Source organism: Pieris napi, chromosome 10 (assembly GCF_905475465.1).
Source record: "Pieris napi chromosome 10, ilPieNapi1.2, whole genome shotgun sequence".
NCBI classification, from domain to species: Eukaryota; Metazoa; Arthropoda; class Insecta; order Lepidoptera; family Pieridae; genus Pieris; species Pieris napi.
This window is the reverse complement of record NC_062243.1, coordinates 9401238-9421960: the sequence shown is the minus strand read 5'-3', so window position 1 is coordinate 9421960 and position 20723 is coordinate 9401238.

Genomic DNA, 20723 nt, shown 5'->3' with positions numbered 1-20723 from the left:
CGCAAAGTTACTGTGAAGCACTTAAAAAGACCAAAGAAATAAACAATTTTAATCTCAATAAAACAAGTGCAAAGTTTTAGTAAGCCTTAAAAGATTCTAGTCTATAAAATGTGGTATTATTTTAACAAAACTACAGACGTAATAAGGAATTATATTTCATCGTAACATGATATTATCTCGTAATAACGTTATTATTTTTATTTATTGAGTGTAGATCTAAGCAAAGGGAATACAGCTAATTAATTCTTAAAACGCCATTAATTATACAAATTTTTAATATGAATTGAAATAATAAAACGGTTCCGATTTTATGCTTGCTGAAGTTACGTGATCACAGGGTGACTTAGTTAAAGTATATTTCCTTTTAAAGTGATGAAAGTAATGGGTAAACCGCTAGCATGCTCAATTATAAACCGTACCACATAAACATACATACTTCATAGATTTGTCTTTTATGAATAAGCTCAAAACGGCGATACTTGATCTACTACAAAGTTTGTCTGAAAGCCTTTCGAATCGTATTTATCTGTTTCAGTAATATGAATTACTGTATTAGAAAAAGTGATTTATATATTGGTTCAAGGCATTTCTTATGAATCCTTCACGCGTTTACTTAATATTTGGGTTGGCAAAAAGGGATGTTTGTTCCAGACGCCACCTGTATTCAAGAATATTGGAATATATTTTCTTGTTGAATATAAATGACCAGGGTTCTAAAAAATGTTCGAATGACATCATTTTTGTATACAGATATATGTACTAAGATGAATAAAAAACTTAAAAAACTAGTGAATTTGTACATTGCTATTTTTATTAAAATTAATAGAAAAAAATTAGTTTGACTGAATAATAAATTATTTTACAGGCAAGATATAGTATTTTAATGTATATTTGTTGCATCCTATAAAATAATCCTTATTATTTACTTAATACTTTTCGAGTGCTTAAGAACAAGATTCTACTAACTTTGTTCAAACCTTTTAATGCAATATTACTTGTGTCTACCTTGAATTCGTGTCTTCCAAACTTAATAAATCCATAGATATTTAAAAAAATATAAAACATATAAATATTATACTAGTATTCCAGTAGTGTATTTGAAGTTGTTTCATTGTTGTAATGCCATCTTTCTAATCTAATATATATATATATTATCACTATAAGTTAGCTATAAGTAAGAATTGTGGAGCTTCGTAATTTTATTTAAATTACGAAGAGGAATCGTAATTTAAATAAAATCAGTCAAACCGAAATCATTTTTTATTGGGACTGCGGGCAAACGAACAGGTGGGTCACATAACCGCCGCCCATGGATGCCTGAACATCAGGAGGTTTGCAATCGCGTTGCCGTGCCGGCCTTTAAGGTTGGAAATCCCTGGAATGACAGCTGGTTATTCAAAAGCTTTCGATATACTCGTAATATATCAAGAATGTTTATATCTAGATAAGAGCACTATTCGAGACGGAAAGTCCCCCGTGGCGTGAAAAATGCAACATTCAGGATCAAAAAACGCTTACGGTGAGAAAACAAAAAGCCAATAAATTGGCATCATTAATTCTTAGTGACATCATAATATGGCACGAAGTCGTAAAGTATCCGCTTAACGTACTCGATTATCTTTAATGCGAAATCGTTGATTCGATTGAATTAACGCTGTATATTTACACACATAGTACAGAATGTATAAAATTTCCAATACAAATAAGTTAATAATTTCCTATTTGGTTTTTATTAAGAATTGTAAGCAACTAACGTCTTTTTAACGTCAACTAGAAAAATCTTGTCTTGCCAGCATGCAATGGAATGAAGCATCTTGAAGTTGAGGAGAATTAACAAAATAAGAAATGTTGACATACGAAAAAAAACAAAGCTTACAAGATACACTTGTACACGCTCTAAGGCTCAAATGGAAATGGGTAGGTCATATTGCAAGAGCGCCCGATAGAAGATGGACGCTGAAAATAACAGAATGGGCTGGACCTACTGGAAAGAGATATATAGGACGACAAAAGAAAAGATGGAAAAAAAGAAATCTAACTTTTTTTTTTAAACTCAAACTAACACAACTAATACTAATATTAAGGAATGCAAACTAACCAACTGTTGTATGGATTAATAAAGCTTTAATAATAATAATAACGTTTTTGAGCTATCAAACATTCTGAAATATTACTGATTTACATTAGTTTTTGGTAAATCGAAGTTCGACTGAACGCCAAAAAGAGACTGTTTTTCTTACATTCACAATAAAATTTCGCGTGGAAAATTTCCAAACTTTCTTGATGAATCAGTAATGCTTTAACGAAATCATGTATATTTCATTAAAAGGCACTTCCTGTTCTTATTTAAATTAGGGGTTATATTGGAATAGAATTAATAATTATTATATTAATTACAATACAACCCTATTCTTTTGTTCATAGAGTTATAAGGAAAAACATTTATTCGGAATTAAAGCTTGTTAAAATCTCTGTGTGTTTTACTGATTGCTGTTGAACATTCGGAATACTCACACATTATCTGGACCTTAATTTTAGTTACAAATTTTTACCTAAATAATAATTTTTTATATAGAGAAATAACTTAGCACAAAAGCTTTAGTTGAACCAAAAAAATATATACAATTTTTAGTTCTATAAATAAATTTTTAAGTTTAATTTTACCTTCCATTACAACTTATTCCTTTTTGCCTTATGCGATACCTTTAACACATTTTAACTTTAAAATGGCCACTTTACAAAGAAATATGTATGGCTTCGATTTCTTATTGAAACCTGAGTACAATACAGCGGAAAGCGTTGTATAATAAATGCAAATTTTTGTTTTTTTAGTGCCCATGTTTATAGAAAAGACCCTTTGTCTACTCTTTCATTACTCAATCTCGAGGAATTTAATTAGTTCATTTTAATTAGGTCTTCTCATGCCTGAGTGAATTTAAAATGAAGTAATTGAAATCGAAGTTTACACAATAGATACTGAAAGTTTTTGTAAGTAACAAAATTTACACAATTTTAACACGAGTACCTAATATTTAATATGTATGTGTGTTTTTTTAAGTTAAGTGCCGTTTTATCCACTTAAATTAGGGTCAGTAGGTATGTACAGAAAATAGAATAAAAAAAAATTTGACTTTTACATTTTTATAGCGTATACCTTTAGTTGTATACACTATTGCTACTGATATATTATAATATGTATAGCCAAGAATATATAAAATAGCGTTTGACTAGTTATTTCCATATAAAAATATTTCTAAATTTATCCCGCTTTATTCTGAAAAATAATTTAGCCTTAAAAGTTCGCTTCATTACTAATTCATGAATGACGTGTTTAAAATAACTTTGATATTGAAAACGGCAAAACCATTTCAAAACTACCTCATTCGCTTGGAAATAAATTCATGATTCAGGAAAGCATACTTATAGCTTTTGAAATAACATTAGTCCTGATTTAATGGTGGAGTTCACGAAATAACTTAACTGCTTATTCGTTACGTCGGCAATCATATCACGCACAAAAGTTCCCGTATAATACATCGTTTGTATCGGCCCCGCGTCTCCCTTTGTAATTAATTGGTGCTATCGATCTTAATTACACTCACGTCCTTATTTGGAATTTCAATTTCTGTCTTTGATCAGTTACTTTTTTTACCAGCAGTATAACTTATATAGCAACTGTGGGTCGGTCGGTCCCTTTTACTCGTACCAGCGTGGTAGTTTAGGTTTAGTTTTTAGTTATTATTTGTATAACCAGTTACATTTATTTGCTTGCTTCGCTATATTATTTTGTGTCACCATTACTAACGTTCAACCAATAAACGGAACATTTACAACTCCACTTCGAGTTTCATTTCGAGATTAGCGTCGGTGGTTCATATCGACATCGTACGCTTATATTTCTGTGGGTAGGAAAAATCGGATGCTAACCTGTTTCTGTTAGTTACCATGATTACGATGGAAAATTAATGTAATTAAATGTTTTCCATGAATCAACAATGGTAAATACATGCCGCGTTTACTATTACCAGATTACCTGACCAATTGCATCCTCTGTAGTCAACGTTTTATAATTGACACAATTTCGACATGGCTAGGTTGGCGAAGTTGCCACGCGAGCTGCGAAGCAGCGCACTTTTTACCTCGACTCGAGGTTTTTGCTGAATGCGGAAATTTGTAGCATTTTTATTTTCTCTTGTTGCTCCTGTATTCATTCGACTATGGTCTCTCACGATATATCCTTGGCGCTAATTGGAGGGATGGAGATTCCGATGGTATTGGTCCGAGGGTCTCTCCATCATCAGCGTGACCCCTATTGCCCTCAAAAGTGGTGACACTTACTCGTAGGTAAGTGGTGTCCGACCAAATGTAATTCAGTATAGTCAGCAGTTGATGTTGCGATCTTTTTTCCCCAATATTAAATTAATTATACCCCTCCAAAGTAACTTTGGAATGCGTTGTATGAAACAATTTCAAATGTACCTGTTTTATGTTACGATTGTGTTTATGATGATAAATTACGTTGGAACAAGGACAACTGCCAACTGCCTGCGATATTGGTGGGGTTTAGGTGGGAGATCTTCAAACAAGTTTTGACATAGACCCAGGAATATTATAGTGGATAGCATTAAAAAAAATCAAGATGACCTAAAAAAAGAAGGTCGCTATGCAAAGTCATAATGGCTGCTTATAAATTTGCATAACCTCATAATTTTTGAGTAAATCTGCATAATTAAAAATTTAGTTTTGGACTTGATTTCCAATTTTAATAGAACACATCTGCTAACGGCTTGCAAAGACAGTAGGAGTTAGAATTTTAGTACCATAGACAAAATTGATGAGAAACTCGACTTGTCACACCATATATTATGTTTGTAATCTTGATCTTTTTGTATTAAAGTAGATTCACCGCGAAGCGGTCGTTTCAATGCATTAAAATAGTATTTACAGTGAAAAAGCAACCTTATCGCTCCACATTTTCATTCATTCATTCATTCATCGACTCAACATTAAATTTTTAGCCAGTATTGAAAATTTTTAGACTAAGTATTTGAAAGCATTTGGATAATATAGTTAGTATAGTTCTAGTAATTCTAGTATTAGGATTAGCGCTATAAATATAATTTGTATCAGGATTAGGATTAGGATTAGCGTTAGGATTACGACTAGCGTTAGGACTAGATATAGATTCTTATTAAAAAATCGGTTCTTTACTTGGTCCGGTATTGCAATTGCGGACTATACATTTTCAACCTCGACGTAAGACATGCTGAAAGCGAAAAGCAGTATTTGATTTTATTTCAATAAGTAACATGTATTTTTGTTGCGGAAATTCCTCCTTGCTTGGGGACCTTTTCTCTTAATTCAAACCCCCTATACCAAATCGCGGGCCGCCTGTGGAGCAGCGCACAGTGCGACAGTTAGTTTAATTTAAAGCTCTCTGATTTTATTTTAAAACATTGTAAATACAAATTGACTGAATAAAACAAAAGCGGCTATTTGTAAAAATTTGTTGTGTGATGAGCCTAATTTAGGTTATGTATGAGCATATTGTGTTAACAGGCATTCTTAGTAGTTACAGCAAAATAAATACTCCATGTTACACGGTGTATACCAACTTCCCGATCCCGATATAAATCTCATCAAGTGTAGTTATAGACAGCTAATGTTACCTATACTTCTATACAAATATTATAAATAGGTAATGTTTGTGAGGTTGTAAGTGGTTAAACTCTGGATCTACTGAACCGATTTTGACAATTATTTACGTTGTTTGTGAGTGACTATGTAACCAAAAAATTAAATTTTCGTGGTAGTCGGATTGTAGTTGGAGAATGAAATCAGTTTCTTACGAACGCTGCCATAATAGTGAGAGATATATAATTGAGTTTAGAGAGAAAAGTTGTAGAGCTTGATAATGCCGACAAAAAGTGACCGACAGTTTGTCCAACTTTTACATTATATAAAAACAAGTACTAAGGTGCGTCTATTTGTTCGCGATAAAATATAATATTCAAGGTTTACGGGTCACCGTTGCTCGTGCGAAGCCGCTGGTATAAAATTAGATTCATGAACCCCTGGTGTTTTTTTGGTACGGACATTATAATCTACTTGCTTTAAGGTTAAAATTTCGCTGTCACACATTTACAAATTAATGTTTCAGCAAATTGCGAATCATCACTTTTATATTGACAGTGTTACGAATACAAAACACACGTAGCACTCAGGCAAATTAGGTAACAAGGTCACTTGTTTATAACAAAGTTTTCACAGTAAAAAGAATTTGACTTCTAGTGTATCGAATTTCACGCTTCATATTGACTAGTTGGTCCCTCCGACTTTGTGAATTAAAAGTCTCTTCTTTTCTTATATAGAAATCAAAATCAGTTAAGGTTGCGTGCGTGTGTATTTATTTCGGTAAATTCGGGACATACACATCTATGCATATGACTTGCAGGTAATTTTTTATATATAAGTTTAGTTTTTTAGTTAAGATTCAGCCGTACTATTGTCCGCGGCAAAACCACCGTTAGTCAATTGTATAAAATTTCGCAATAAAAACCTAGTTGACCCGTGCCTCAATGGCCGTCTAAACAACCTAGTCTCATAATTAAATCAAGCCTTTGATTTGCTATGATCACGTCTACGGTTTTACGTCAAGGGTTATTTTACTAATGCATGCATGATTCAAAAAATATTTTGTCAGATTTGCTTTGATCGTCCATTAAATATAATCAATAGAACCGTTGCGTGGAACATGCAAAAATTTGCATGCTCCATGGATACGAGATAATTTTTACATATTAAAATATCAAATGTAAAAGTCAGACAACAAGAAAACATCAAGAATATAGCGACTTTCTTTCTGATCCAAGTCGTTGCAGCTGTACCAAAATTTCATACATACGAGAGTTACTTAGTAAACATTAAGTTCTTCTTCTAGACATTGAGAAAGGACCGATTATTATTTACCAAGTACCTATCACGAACGAATCCCTTTTATGTTTCTGTGAGTAATATATCAGATAGGTTTGCAAAGGGTACATCTTACCCTTGTATCGACAAATGTAATCAACTCTAAAGACGTTAGCTATGGACTATATATAGCTTTAATTGCTATGGACATTCCAAATAAAAAAGTCTGAATTGTTAATATTTGTTTGAAAATATTACATTTAAGATTAATTTTCAACTTTTTAAATATTTTATTGAAAGGTTAAGTAATAGTTAATACTTATTCTTAATGTTGGCTTCGTAATTTGTATATACGTGGAATCTCTATAACTCGAACCTCGTTAATTCGAAATCCTCAGTAAGTCGAAAAAAAGTAAGTCGGTATCTCGAATTATTTAGACTTTGTAACTCGAACAAAATGTTATTTCCCTACGAAGTATTGATAATACATATTAATACTCTATAACTCGAATTTCATAACGGAGACTCCGTAAGTCGTAGTTAGTAAAATATAATAAAGTCGTACCTACTTGGAATTCCCCGAAAGAATAGCAATAAAATCCAAAATGAATGTTCGGGTTCGAGGCTTCTAATCTATTGTATTTGATTTGCACATGTGCAATGAACAAATACATTCATTAATTTTTTTAGAGTACAGTTATATTCATAAATATGTAAAAAATATATACTACAAACCTTAAGTTGAATTGTTATTCAAATTCTACTGTACAAATCGAAAAATACACACATAAATCGTCTGTAAGCCGAAATTTCAACAGTTTAATAATATGTATCTCGAAGTTATTGTGAAGTCGAAAAGTCGTTAAGTCGATTTTTTTTGCATGTCCCTTGACATTCGAGTTATCGAGATTCCACTGTATATAGTTTTCTTAAGACCGGTGATATAGAACGGATAGGTATAGATAGAACAGATGTACTATAGAACAACACATGAATGCGTGTCGGAAAACGGCGTGGAGTAAAATTTTATATCTTAACGCATAAGTGGATCCAACTGAAGATAATGACGACCTTAACATCAGAGAAAAGTAAACATTAAATCTAAAATAATTGTAATACACTAAAATTTTACAGCAAAGCCAGCTGGCATTTATTGACCATAAAAATATATCGTTTATAATCCGACAGATTATACTGTGTCTGATAATCACGTATTTTATTACGCCGTAATATTTAATAGTTGCAATTGGTATGTTATATGGGATTTTAAAACCTATCTATCATTTACGTTCGATGATATAAGCCTCAATGTTCAAATGCCAAAATGAATGAATGTTTATCTCGATTCCTTATTTGTAAATAAGTTTAAGTAATAATGTTAAAATATCTGATTATGATTATGATTTATAGTGTGTTTATAGTAGGTATGTTTGATCAGAAACAATAATTTAAATTTAATTATCTTTTCCTTGATTAAAAGACCTACTTTTACGTGGTAATTATGATGACCTAATAAGATTTAAATAAATTCTTGTATTTAAAGAGCTTGTTCTTCGTCTCAACGTCACGTATTTTTTATCAACCATAAAGGTAAGATTTTCAGCTGAACTATTTTGAAAGCGTTTTAGTTTATTATACTGACACATAGATGGCGTAATTTGCAATTCCGTTAATTTGGTGTCGCGGCATTAAGATGACATACACAGACCTACTAGATTAATCTGATTGTATAATTGCATTCATAATGTTTATTCTGAAAATATACATAAATATTTACGTTATGAATATAATTACATTTTGATTGCTCAATTTGAAAGTCATGAATCGATCGATACTTGGTTAAAAGTAGGCACGCCTTGCGTATTATGCACCATCTAGAGTGCCCACCTGGAACTACAATAACATTAGTTTTGTAACAAATTAAACGTATAAAAATGCCATCTACAATTTTTATATGGAACTAGCACTTCATCATTTCAATGCCTTAGTTTATTACGAATGTAATACGTAAAGACATTAGTTTATTACATCGATCACAGAGATCCCAAAAATAAAATGGAACGAGTGAAAAAATATTATTTTTATCCACCATTTAGTATACGGAAGTAATAAACACATAACATCTATTGCATTTATTTATACAAAGATATTAATAATTAATTAAATGTCATTCAAGATGTAATATTTAAATGCCATTGAGTAACAATTTGCGCATTTTTTATGATGTAAGGACTTTCTTTTTGTTTCTCCTCCTTGGAGACAAGACGGCATTTAAACCCACGGTTGTAAATTAAAATTTAATTTTTGATACATCTTAAAAATATAGTTAGTGTTAACGTGGATGCGCGCCATCTGTACAGGTTTTTGTTTACGAAAGTAATTTATACTAATAGACCACAAGCCCATGAACAAAAAATACCTGTGAAATGACCCAACCTGAATTACGCTTAGAAGGCTGTTACTATATCTGAAAATAGCTCTGAGCACTATGCCGTCATTTCTGAGCGGTACATGTGAGTACGTGAGTGAATGGACTTTCTCATGTACAATGGGGTAATTTCGACTAATTATTAATGTACGGCTTTGTTATAAGTGTATAGCTGATTAAAAATAAATGTCGAAAAACCTAGTGCCGTACAAAAGTGATGGTGCCGGAAGACGGCGCAAATTTTTAATTCGACGACAGTTGCAGAAGCAATATAGGTCATTTATTACTGTACGGCATTTGTGTCATTCCTTTTGGACACATATACAGATACTTTACCCGTAAACGCCGTACATATTTCCAGCGGAGCGGTCGAAAGCCAAGGGTCGGAACCCTACCCCTACACCCATATACCCTAAGGTCATTGTAAAATGTACGGCAACATGTTCAAAATATTATTTAACACGGACAATAATGTTTTATAATTATGCCGTCCAAATATTATAGTTAATATTTGTGTAATTAAATATTTATCGAAATTTCAGGATTTAGCAAGTTCTTACTGCTGTAAGATCAGAGAATAATGTACGGCAACTTGTTTTTTTACATAATGTTACTAAATATTACCGTTGTACATTATAGCCGTTCATTATAAATGGTAACAAATAAAAATATTATGTTAAAAAGTATATGAAATTTCCGAAATTTAGATGACTTTTCAAATGCTCCTAGAGTAATATGGGGAGTAATATTTTCAAAGATTATTGTTATTTTATATGTAACAAAATATAAATAAACAAAAAAAACCAGATGCCGTACATTTTACTCCAGATTATTCTTTACAGCTGATAAAAACTTCGACGACGTTTGAGGTGTCCCTTAAGGTCATTAATAACTGTACATATCTGAGTATACTACCATAAGGCTGTAAAGTATATTTACAGCCTTATCGTACCAGCAGAGAGAGGTAAAGGAAAAATATTTTTAACAAAAATATATATAATACAGGGCGTCCCAAAGTTATAAGACATGAAGGAAAAGTACCTTAAATATCGCAGATAGGGTATTTTACTAAAAGAAGACTTTATGTTATTTATAAAAGTTAGTAATTCTGCATTCAAAGATTTTTTAAAAACTACTTGCCTCGTCTGGAAATCGAACCGGCTTAAATTTAAAAAAAAACACCCCTACTCTTATGATGCCAATCGAAACAATGGCCAAAACCTAATAACTTTTCTAAAGTAACAGACTCGTAGGGGATTTTTTTTAGGCCGAATACGATAGATAATGTTTTTAATTTGATTAAAAAGATATATTCACGCTGTTCCTTTCTTTTAAAATACTATGTTACTTAAGAAGAGTTATTAGTTTAAGGCCATTCTTTCGATTGGCATCATAAAAGTAGGGGTGTTTTTTTTTACATTTAAGTCAGTTCGATTCCCAGACGAGGCAAGTAATTTTTAAAAAATCTTTGAATGCAGAATTAATAACTTTTAAAAATAACATAAAGTCTTCTTTTAGTAAAATACCCTATCTACGATATTTAAGGTACTTTCCCTTCATTTCCCATAACTTTGGGACGCCCTGTATTGGTAGGCGGTGGTAGCGGACTATCGAAAGTGTACGGCATTTATCTTTTATTGAAGATTGTCTAAAGTATTAATAACCTGTGTTATTGCCGTACAGATAAAAGTCACCGGAAAATGACTCTTTTCTGAGAAAAGTAATTTACCCCATACACCTATGTGTTCCACAAAAAATGTACGGCATGCTGGAAAATGTTATCTATTTGTGAAGTACTCTCAAGATCATTTAATTTTATGTTGATTCATATCATCATCACCTATATGCTAATCAGACATATGTTGCGACCCTTGGCTTTCGACCGCTCCGCTGGGAATATGTACGGCGTTTACGGGTAAAGTATCTGTATATGTGTCCAAAAGGAATCACACAAATGCCGTACAGTAATAAATGACCTATATTGCTTCTGCAACTGTCGTCGAATTAAAAATTTGCACCGACTTCCGGCACCATCACTTTTGTACGGCACTAGGTTTTTCGACATTTATTTTTAATCATCTATATACTTATAACAAAGCCGTACATTTATAATTAGTCGAAATTCCCCCATTGTACCTGAGAAAGTCCATTCACTCACGTACTCACATGTACCGCTCAGAAATGACGGCATAGTGCTCAGAGCTATTTTCAGATATAGTAACAGCCTTCTAAGAGTAATTCACGTTGGGTCATTTCACAGGTATTTTTTGTTCATGGGCTTGTGGTCTATAATCTTGACGTTGTGCAAATTATGGACCGTATACTGCTTTTTCTTTTTTTTATATGTAATAGGGGGGCAAACGAGCCTACGGGACGCCCAAATAGGGCAGTCATCGCAAGCCATGGACACCCATTTTAAGTAGGTGCTTTGCCGGCCTTTACATGTTTTGTTTGTTTTTCGTATTAAAATAAACTTAAATAAAATTAGATAGGAATGAAGTGTTAATAAACTGCCCTACAAACACCACAGATTAGGTACACTAGTAAGTAGTAACACTGGATAAGTTATATTTTTTCTGTTTTCGCGCATGCGCTATGAAGTGCTGGTTTTGGCGCTATTTCTAGGTTTAGTTGTATTGAATTTCATCCAAAAAGTTTTATTCTTGCATAAACGTTACGTATCTTAAGTAAAACGATGAATACACATATAGAATATGTGATTTTAAAGTGTTTTTATTACAGAGGCACTTAAAGTTTTTCATTAGGCCTCTTTATTGGAAAATAAATTTGTTTTTAATAAATTACTTATGGTCTATGGAATATGTATCTACATGGATAGGACAAGAACAGTGGACTATTATTAAGTATTAAACGTTACAGAACATGCTGGATAAAAGGAATGTACCTACCCAGTGGAAAACTATCAAAAGAATACAATCTAACTTTCAGAAGAACAATAAAATTAAAAAAAAAATGTAGAAAATGTAATATAAAGTATGGTTTTTTTAGTTCTGCTTCAGACTGCCTCGCAATGATTAAACGTCGTTGCGTGTAATCATCGCGAAAAGAATTTCTCATCCCAACTTGAGTCGACGCGACCCATTGTATTATATAAAATTGTAGCACGCTTTCAGTGTCTATATTACCTACTTTATTTTCTCATACCATACATCTTAATACTCTGTAATGTAAAATAACAGTATTGGCGACACATTATCGCATTGTAACCTCCGTCGGTACACCATTGTTTGTCGCGTCTTTTCGTGAGTGGTTTCGCATTACCACACAAACACATATTGAACAGATGTATATCGTAACCGTATAATGGAGCGGAATCGGTTCTAATTGTTTTTAAACGTTCAGTAATCGTTTCGTTCAATTGTATGCAATATTGAAATGCTTTTAACTCACAGTACCTAAGCGTCGATATCAAGTTTGTCACAAAGTGTTTAGTGGGTAGAGCGAGGTTAACAATGCTTAAGAAATGCTTCGAATCTGAATTACACAATTTAGTTCTTAGAATTCAAGTGAACTGTAATTTTAAATATATAGTTTCTTCGTGATTTTGGATTTCTGTGATATTATTTAATCCGTAATCCACAGCTACAAATCTTTAAATTATATTGCAAATTATTTAAAACGAATGATATTTGTTCATTTTGATTTTTGTTATACTATTCTTATACTCGTTCTTACTTAAGGGATTTAAAATGTATATTAATAAGGTACTAAATGAACAGTGTTGGCTTAGTGGCTTCAGCGTGCGACTCTCATACCAGAGGTCGTAGGTTCGATCCGCGGCTGTGCACCAATGGACTTTCTTTCTATGTTCGCATTTAACATTTGCTCGAACGGTGAAGGAAAACATCGCGAGGAAACCGACATGTCTTCCTGTCATGTCATGACCCAAAAAGTCGACAGCGTGTGTCAGGTAGGTACTAGAGGCTGATCACTTGCTTATTAGATTTAAAAGTGATCATGAAACAGATTCAGAAATCTGAGGCCAAGACCTAAAGAAATTGTAGCGCCACTGATTAATTTATTTTTTACTAAATGAAAAAGGAAGTTAAATACCTAAGAGGATGTTATGGTGCTTTTCCAGTACCAGTAGGGGTTAGGGGGTTAGGGTAGTGGGACTCCTTTCTCCGCAATTAGACTCATGGTTGGTCCGTTGTGCGTACAAATCACCAGTCCAGTACCAGTATTAAGGTGCATTGTAAAACTTGACTATAACATATTTTGCTTTATTTAAAAAAGTGGATAATAATATTAGTAAACACTTATAACAATACTGTGTTAGAATAGTCTAGATCTAGAATATGAGCTATGACTATGGATACAGTAGGTAAACTCTCGGTAGTGTGAAATATGATTGATGGGCTTTGGAGTAGATGTGAGGGCTGCGAGATGATTAGCTAGTTCCTTGTTGCGGGAATTCGAGCAAGAAACACGATAATTGTTCGGGGGTGAGTTTGCAGGGCTGTCAATGAGAAAAAATCGCTTGTTTTAAAGGTAATGTTTAATGAATTCAAAATTTTCTTTACCGACAAGGTTTCCTCGCCACCAGTGCCAAGATACTAGTAGACGTAAAGGCCGATTTACATTATCTTAGTGTTTAGTAGAGTGCTTTAGTACAACTTGAAAGGCAAGTTCTTTAGTGCTTTAGTGCGTTGCGAGTGAACGTTTACATTTTTTTTTTTTTTTTTTTTTATATAAAACAGGGGGCAAACGGGCAGGAGGCTCACCTGATGTTAAGTGATACCGCCGCCCATGGACACTCTCAATGCCAGAGGGCTCGCGAGTGCGTTGCCGGCCTTTCAGGAATCGGTACGCTCTTTTCTTGAAGGACCCTAAGTCAAATTGGTTCGAAAATACCTCAGTGGGCAGCTGGTTCCACATAGTGGTGGTGCGCGGCAAAAACTGCCTTGAAAAACGCTCAGTTGTGGAACGGCGGACGTCTAGGTGATACGAGTGGAATTTCGTATTCTGTCTCGACGTCCGATGATGAAATTCAGCTGCAGGTATTAATCCGAACAACTCTTCTGAACACTCTCCATGGTAAATGCGGTAGAAGATGCAGAGTGACCCCACATCTCTACGCAACGCCAAAGGATCAAGCCGCTCGGAGAGGGATTGGTCGTCGACGATTCGAACCGCTCTGCGTGGTATACGGTCAAGTGGAAGGAGCTGGTACTGGGGAGCCCCCGCCCAGAGGTGAGAGCAGTACTCCATGTGGGGCCGAATTTGCGCTTTATATAGTTGCATGCGGTGGCCCGGAGTGAAGTACCGCCTCGCCTTGCTGAGCACACCAAGCTTTTTGGAGGCTAATTTAGCCTTTCCCTCCAAGTGACCGCGAAACTGAACGTCGTTCGATATGTCAACGCCAAGTATTCCAATGCTGGCTGAGGCTTTAAGAAGAGTGTTTTCGAAAAGAGGAGTGGCGACAAAGGGTGTTTTTTTAGCGGAAAACGCGCAAACTTGTGTCTTCTTGGGGTTAAATTGGACTAGGTTTAGTCTGCCCCAGTCTGAGACTCCACGTAGTAGAGTTTCGACTTCAGACACAAGTTTGTTCCGGTACTCATCGACAACTGCCCGAGAAATACCTGCCCGGCCAGTGTAAAAAGTATCCCCAGTGCTGTCATCCGCATAGCAATGAATGTTGCTAAGTTGCAACATATCATTGATATGCAGAAGAAACAGGGTCGGGGATAGAACACAGCCTTGTGGGACCCCAGCGTTCACGGGTTTAAGGTCGGAACATGCTCCGTCGATGACGACCTTGATGCTCCGATCGGCCAGAAAGCTGGAGATCCAATCGCATAATTTCTCGGGTAGCCCATAGGCTGGAAGCTTCGAGAGCAGTGCTCTGTGCCACACCCGATCGAAGGCTTTCGCTATGTCCAAACTTACCGCCAGCGCCTCCCCCTTGGACTCAATTGCCTCTGCCCACCTATGTGTAAGGTATACAAGGAGGTCACCAGCTGAGCGACCACGACGAAAGCCGTACTGAGAATCGCTAATCAACTGGTGGCCCTCTAGATACCTCAAGAGCTGGCTATTAATAATGGTTTCCATTATTTTGGAGAACAAGGAGGTTATAGCTATTGGGCGATAGTTGGACGGATCAGAGCGATCGCCTTTTTTTGGGATCGGATGTATCGAAGCGGTCTTCCAGCACTTCGGGACAGTGCCGAGCAAGTACAGGTACCGGAAAAGGCGCGTTAAGACCGGAGCCAACTCAGGAGCACAAGTACGCAGCACAATTGGCGGGATACCATCCGGCCCGCTCGACTTATGAATGTCCAAGGAAGATAGTGCTTTGCGCACGGCACGTTGCTGGAATGTGATTTCCGGCATCGAAGAATCACACCGCGAAATGGTCGGTGGTGATCTCCCTCTGTCATCCAAAGTCGAGTTGGACGCGAAGAGACAGCCCAAAAGGTCGGCCTTCTCCTTCGCAGTGTGGGCCAGAGAGTCATCCTCCCTGTGCAGTGGCGGAATGGCGGGCTGACAAAAATTCCCTTGGACAGCTTTGGCGAGAGACCAGAAGGCTCGAGTCCCTGAAGGGAGTTGGGCCAATCTCTCGCCAAATCTGGCAATGTGCTCTGACTTTGCCTTAGTGATTTCCCGTTTGAAGGACCTGGAGGCTGAGTTATATGCTGTTTTGAGTTCGCTGGTATTGGCATCACGAGATTTCGCCGCTTCCGCCCATGCCTTAAAGCATTCTCGCTTTCGACGCGAGGCCGCCTTGCAAGAACGTTTAAACCAGGGCTGAGACTTGCCACCGATCGGCACCGCAGAAAATGGAATAAAGAGTTCCATGCCCTGCAGAACCACTTCGGCGACAGAGGCGGCGACGGAATCTGGAGCTTCCGGCGAAAAGCACATAAGCCCCCAAGGGTAGGACGCAAAGAAAGACCGCATCCCGTCCCAATCTGCTGACTTGTAGTGCCAGATACGGCGACAACCCAAAAAGCGGGGCCGTGAAGGGCGCGTAGATGGCACAGTACTCCGGACCACACAATGATCTGATGAACCCAATGGCGGGTCAACAGAGACTTGATAATTCTGCGGATGTGAAGTCAGCAGAAGGTCCAACAAAGAGGGTTTATGACCATCCACATCTGGTATTCGCGTAATCGCAGGGACCATTTGTGTCAGGTCGTAGGCTAAAGCAAAGTCGTGAAAGGATCTTCCCACGTGATCGGTGGTTTCAGAGCCGAGCCAATCGGCATGGTGGGCGTTAAAATCGCCAAGTATCACGATTTCAGCGGTAGGAACCCTTTCGAGCAGGGAATCTGTTGCCATTTGGATGTGCTCAATGAGTCGGTCAGTTTCGGTATTTCCGCTATGGGACCTATACAGGCATGCGTAGAATCGCGGATGGTCATCGCAGTCTACGCGCAGCCAGAGGTTAGATAGGTCCCTTCCTTCAAGCGTCCCGAGGCGACGAGAACAGATATCCTCTCTGACGAACACGCAAACTCCCGCCCGTGGCACAAATGAATGTTCCAATTTGTACCCCGGGTAGGAGAGGTAGGAAGTATCAGCCGGGGAGGAAATCTGAGTCTCGGTAAGAAAGAGCAAGGCCGGCTTCGCAGTCTCCAAATGGTAGTGGACTGCGTTGATATTGGAATTGAGCCCCCTAACATTCGTGAAGTCCACGGCGAGCGTTGAATTGCTCCGTTTGCCCCGAGAACGATAACTGTTTCTGTTGTTGAGCGCAGAATTGCCCCCCCCAGAATACGAAGGGCAGCCTGTGCGTCCACCACCGGGTGCTCCGTGTCCCGGTGTTGGATGCCCAGAGGGGGATTCTCCAACGCGAGCGCGTGTGGTACCCCCCTGGGGTAGATTCTCTTTTTTCTGCACCTTCATATTACATATGGGGGAGGGGGGGATGGGCTCCGGGAGTCTCTCTCACCGCACGAAACGCGAGTACAATAAGGCGAGCCTATTGCATCACTTCACGCCGGTTTTCTAAGAGACAGTGGTACTGCCCCGGTCGTGCCTGCCCATTTGGCTGAAGCCCGAAGGCAACAGCATGGCACTCCCACTAGGAAGGGGTTGACTGATTGCGCTGATGAAATAACCTCTGTCACAGGTTATTTCACCAGTGGGCGATGGGGTCGTCACGTCCCGACGCCAAGAAGAGTATCATTACAGCGCCACAATGAACGCGCAACGACGTCGGCAAATACGCTCTATTCTACGCAAAATACTAACTGTAGTTATGGAACAAATAGAAGACGAGTTTTTATTCGAAATAAATAAACTAAATATAAGTAATAAACAAAATAGCTTCTTTTAAGGCAGTGTATGCCGAATGCCTAGCCAAACCTAATTCTATTTAGATTCAACTTGAAAGTCAAGTAGAACCGTACTAAAGCAAGTAGCGTTTACATGTTTCAACTAAAGTACCTACTATCCTAAAGCACTCTCCTAAACACTAAGATAATGTAAATCGGCCTTAAACTAGGAAATATTTGCCTAAAAAGATAAAACAAAAGTTTCTTTGTGGAATTTCGCTTTAGTGTTTAAATATGATATATATCATAGTAAAGTATTATAATATGATGAAATTAATATTACAAGTTGGCATTGCTATTTACTGTTTTGACATTTTCTATCGTAAAACTGAAGATGACCAAAAAAATAACAATCTGACTTTTTACACTTTATTTTAGCTGAATCAATTACAAAAAATATAAAAAAACAACCCTAAGTGTGATGCAGTTCAAAGAGTAGTGCAATTACCTCAGCAACTCCAACCGGACTTAAGGTATTCTTATGTCTCAATCCCGCGCGTCTTTACTGGCTTTAAAAGCGTTTGACTCGGATGAATATTCAATTTCATTAATATTATTTACTAACTTATTTTATATCCGGAAATTATACATGTTATGTTCTCAAAGGAATACCACATTACCAGGTCTCATATCAAACGATTCAAATAAATAACTCTTCTAAGTCAATTGATGATCGATACAGACCTTGGTCCCTACACGCATTCCTGTGTTGTGGGTGACAGAACCTGCCCAAGCTCAAGTTATAAGAAAACCAAAATAGTTAAAATAATAATAAAAGAACAACAACAAATATCCTGCCAAACCAGCTTTGCAAAGGTGCGTGTAATGTCTCAAGGAAATATTGATTTTATTGGTTGTATAAAATGAAGTTCGCGGTCTTTTGCCTTTGAATAACTAAGTAAGAATGAACGAGATTTGAGGACACTTAATGATATATTTGATGCGTGCTCGGAGCGGAGACGTTAAATGAGTCGGAATGAAACTCCTCTTCACTCAAAGAGACTCACTCCGCGCTCATTTCCGCAGATTAGCTGAGGGAAGTGGGGGGGACGCTTGGGGGGGGGGGGAGGGAAGAGAGAACACAACAGATCGCTAATGGGCCGGCTATTATTTTATTTTCCGGCTTTGAGAAAATTGCCTTAATTCGCGGCAAAGAGACAGCGGGCGGAACCTCTTTGTCGCTTATTGTCATCCCGTCTACACAGGCTACTATCGACGTACACGCATTTGTGGGTCAAAAAGGAACTGCTTATATTAACAATTTGAGCTTAACATGTATATTATTAATTTAATGATTTATAATTATTCGTAAGCGTTCGAAGATGAGAAATCAAGCTAATTTTATCAAAATACATATAAAATAATTAATAAAAAACTTGGAATATAACAGTAATTAAACAAAGAGCCCAAGTAAACTATCAGAGTTAACAACCACTTTTGATTTGCATATTAAACAAATGAATAAATAAAAAAAAATTAAGTGACTGACATGTGTAGGTAAAATATATGTATACTTTTACAAATATTTCCTTATTTAAATAAAATTTAGTTTATAAAACAGAGACACTACAATTCTGTCTCATAACTAGAAATTATTGTTTGTCGTACTTTACCAACGGCTTCATATGTTTCCGTTATAAGTAACGTATTAAAATTAAGACGCACTTAAGAGCATTACGCAGATTCCAAATCTCGGAAGTAAAGAGCTTACGAGTGTGTAGTGAATGTGTCTTAGTGATTATAACTAATCAGCTCTTTATAATCCGGTCTAAACTGATTCGCGGATCCGTTATCTATTTTAAATCTCAATTTCAATTTATTTTGTGATGACTAACATCAGAGATTATCTTAAACAATACTTGATGCACGAGTAAAATACTTCCACGGTAGTATTTTTGAATTTTCATTAAAGTAAATGCCTTTCTGTGCTTGGTATAAAACATAACATACATTTGGGTGTAAAACATACCTGTTTCATGAAGATTTTCTTTTGTTTTCCTTTGCCGTATGAGTTAGACAAAATATGCACTGTAGCACTGACACGGTTTGACCGCCCTTGACCTTAACACATGGAGCTAGGCAAATAGGTAATATTATTAATATACAATTATCGTAATAATTAAATTGCCTAGGATGGGTGTCTAACTTGGACTTGATCTTATAGGGACTGTAACATAAAATTAAAATAGTATTACTGCAGTAAAATGGCTTTATTTATTATTAATAATATAATTTTATTTTAAAACGCGTTTCAATCTAATAAAGTTTTTTTCTATTAGTGGATATATATCAATATATTTAGCACACGAAAAAGAGGAAGACAACGCAAGAGATAGGCAGATGGTATAAAGAGAATAGGAGGCACGGCACAACTTGGAGAAAAAGAGCTAACAATAAAAAAAAAATGAAGTAGCTGGAAGAGGCATACATGTCACAGGACACGCTGATCATCAAAACCGGCACATCTGATGTACCTACCTATTAGACTAAGTAAAAGACTAACCTATTATGTAACTAAAACAAATGTTTATATATATTATACTGGGTGCCAATAAATGCTTAATAAATAAATATATTTAGTATGATAAGGTTGGTGAAAATATAGTATAAAAACGGGCACCACTAAATAAAATTGTTTTTCTATAGGTACGTTATATTCTTTTTGGTCAAAAAATACAAGCAAAGTCAACGGTTCTGAAAAAGAATAATATAGTTGGAATGAAAGTAGAAGGATTCCAGCGAAAGGAGTAAACAAATTTGCTTATTGATGATTATTATAAGAATAAAATATCACAGCCAGTTATCCTTTCCTTTTGGGAAATTCAAAATAAAAATCATAATTAACTCTTATAAAACTACATTTCGAATAGGACAGTGTTTTTCCGAGGTGTTATAAGAGGAGGTGCAATGGCTATATTTATTTATTCTAAAGTGTAATAGTTGATTTAAAACAAATATATGTACATATTATTATAAATACGCATCAGAAACTTCCATCATTGTTTAGCAATCGTATCTAGGTAGGTAAATATTACGAAAATCTGTATTCCTATTTCCAGACAATTTATATACATTTT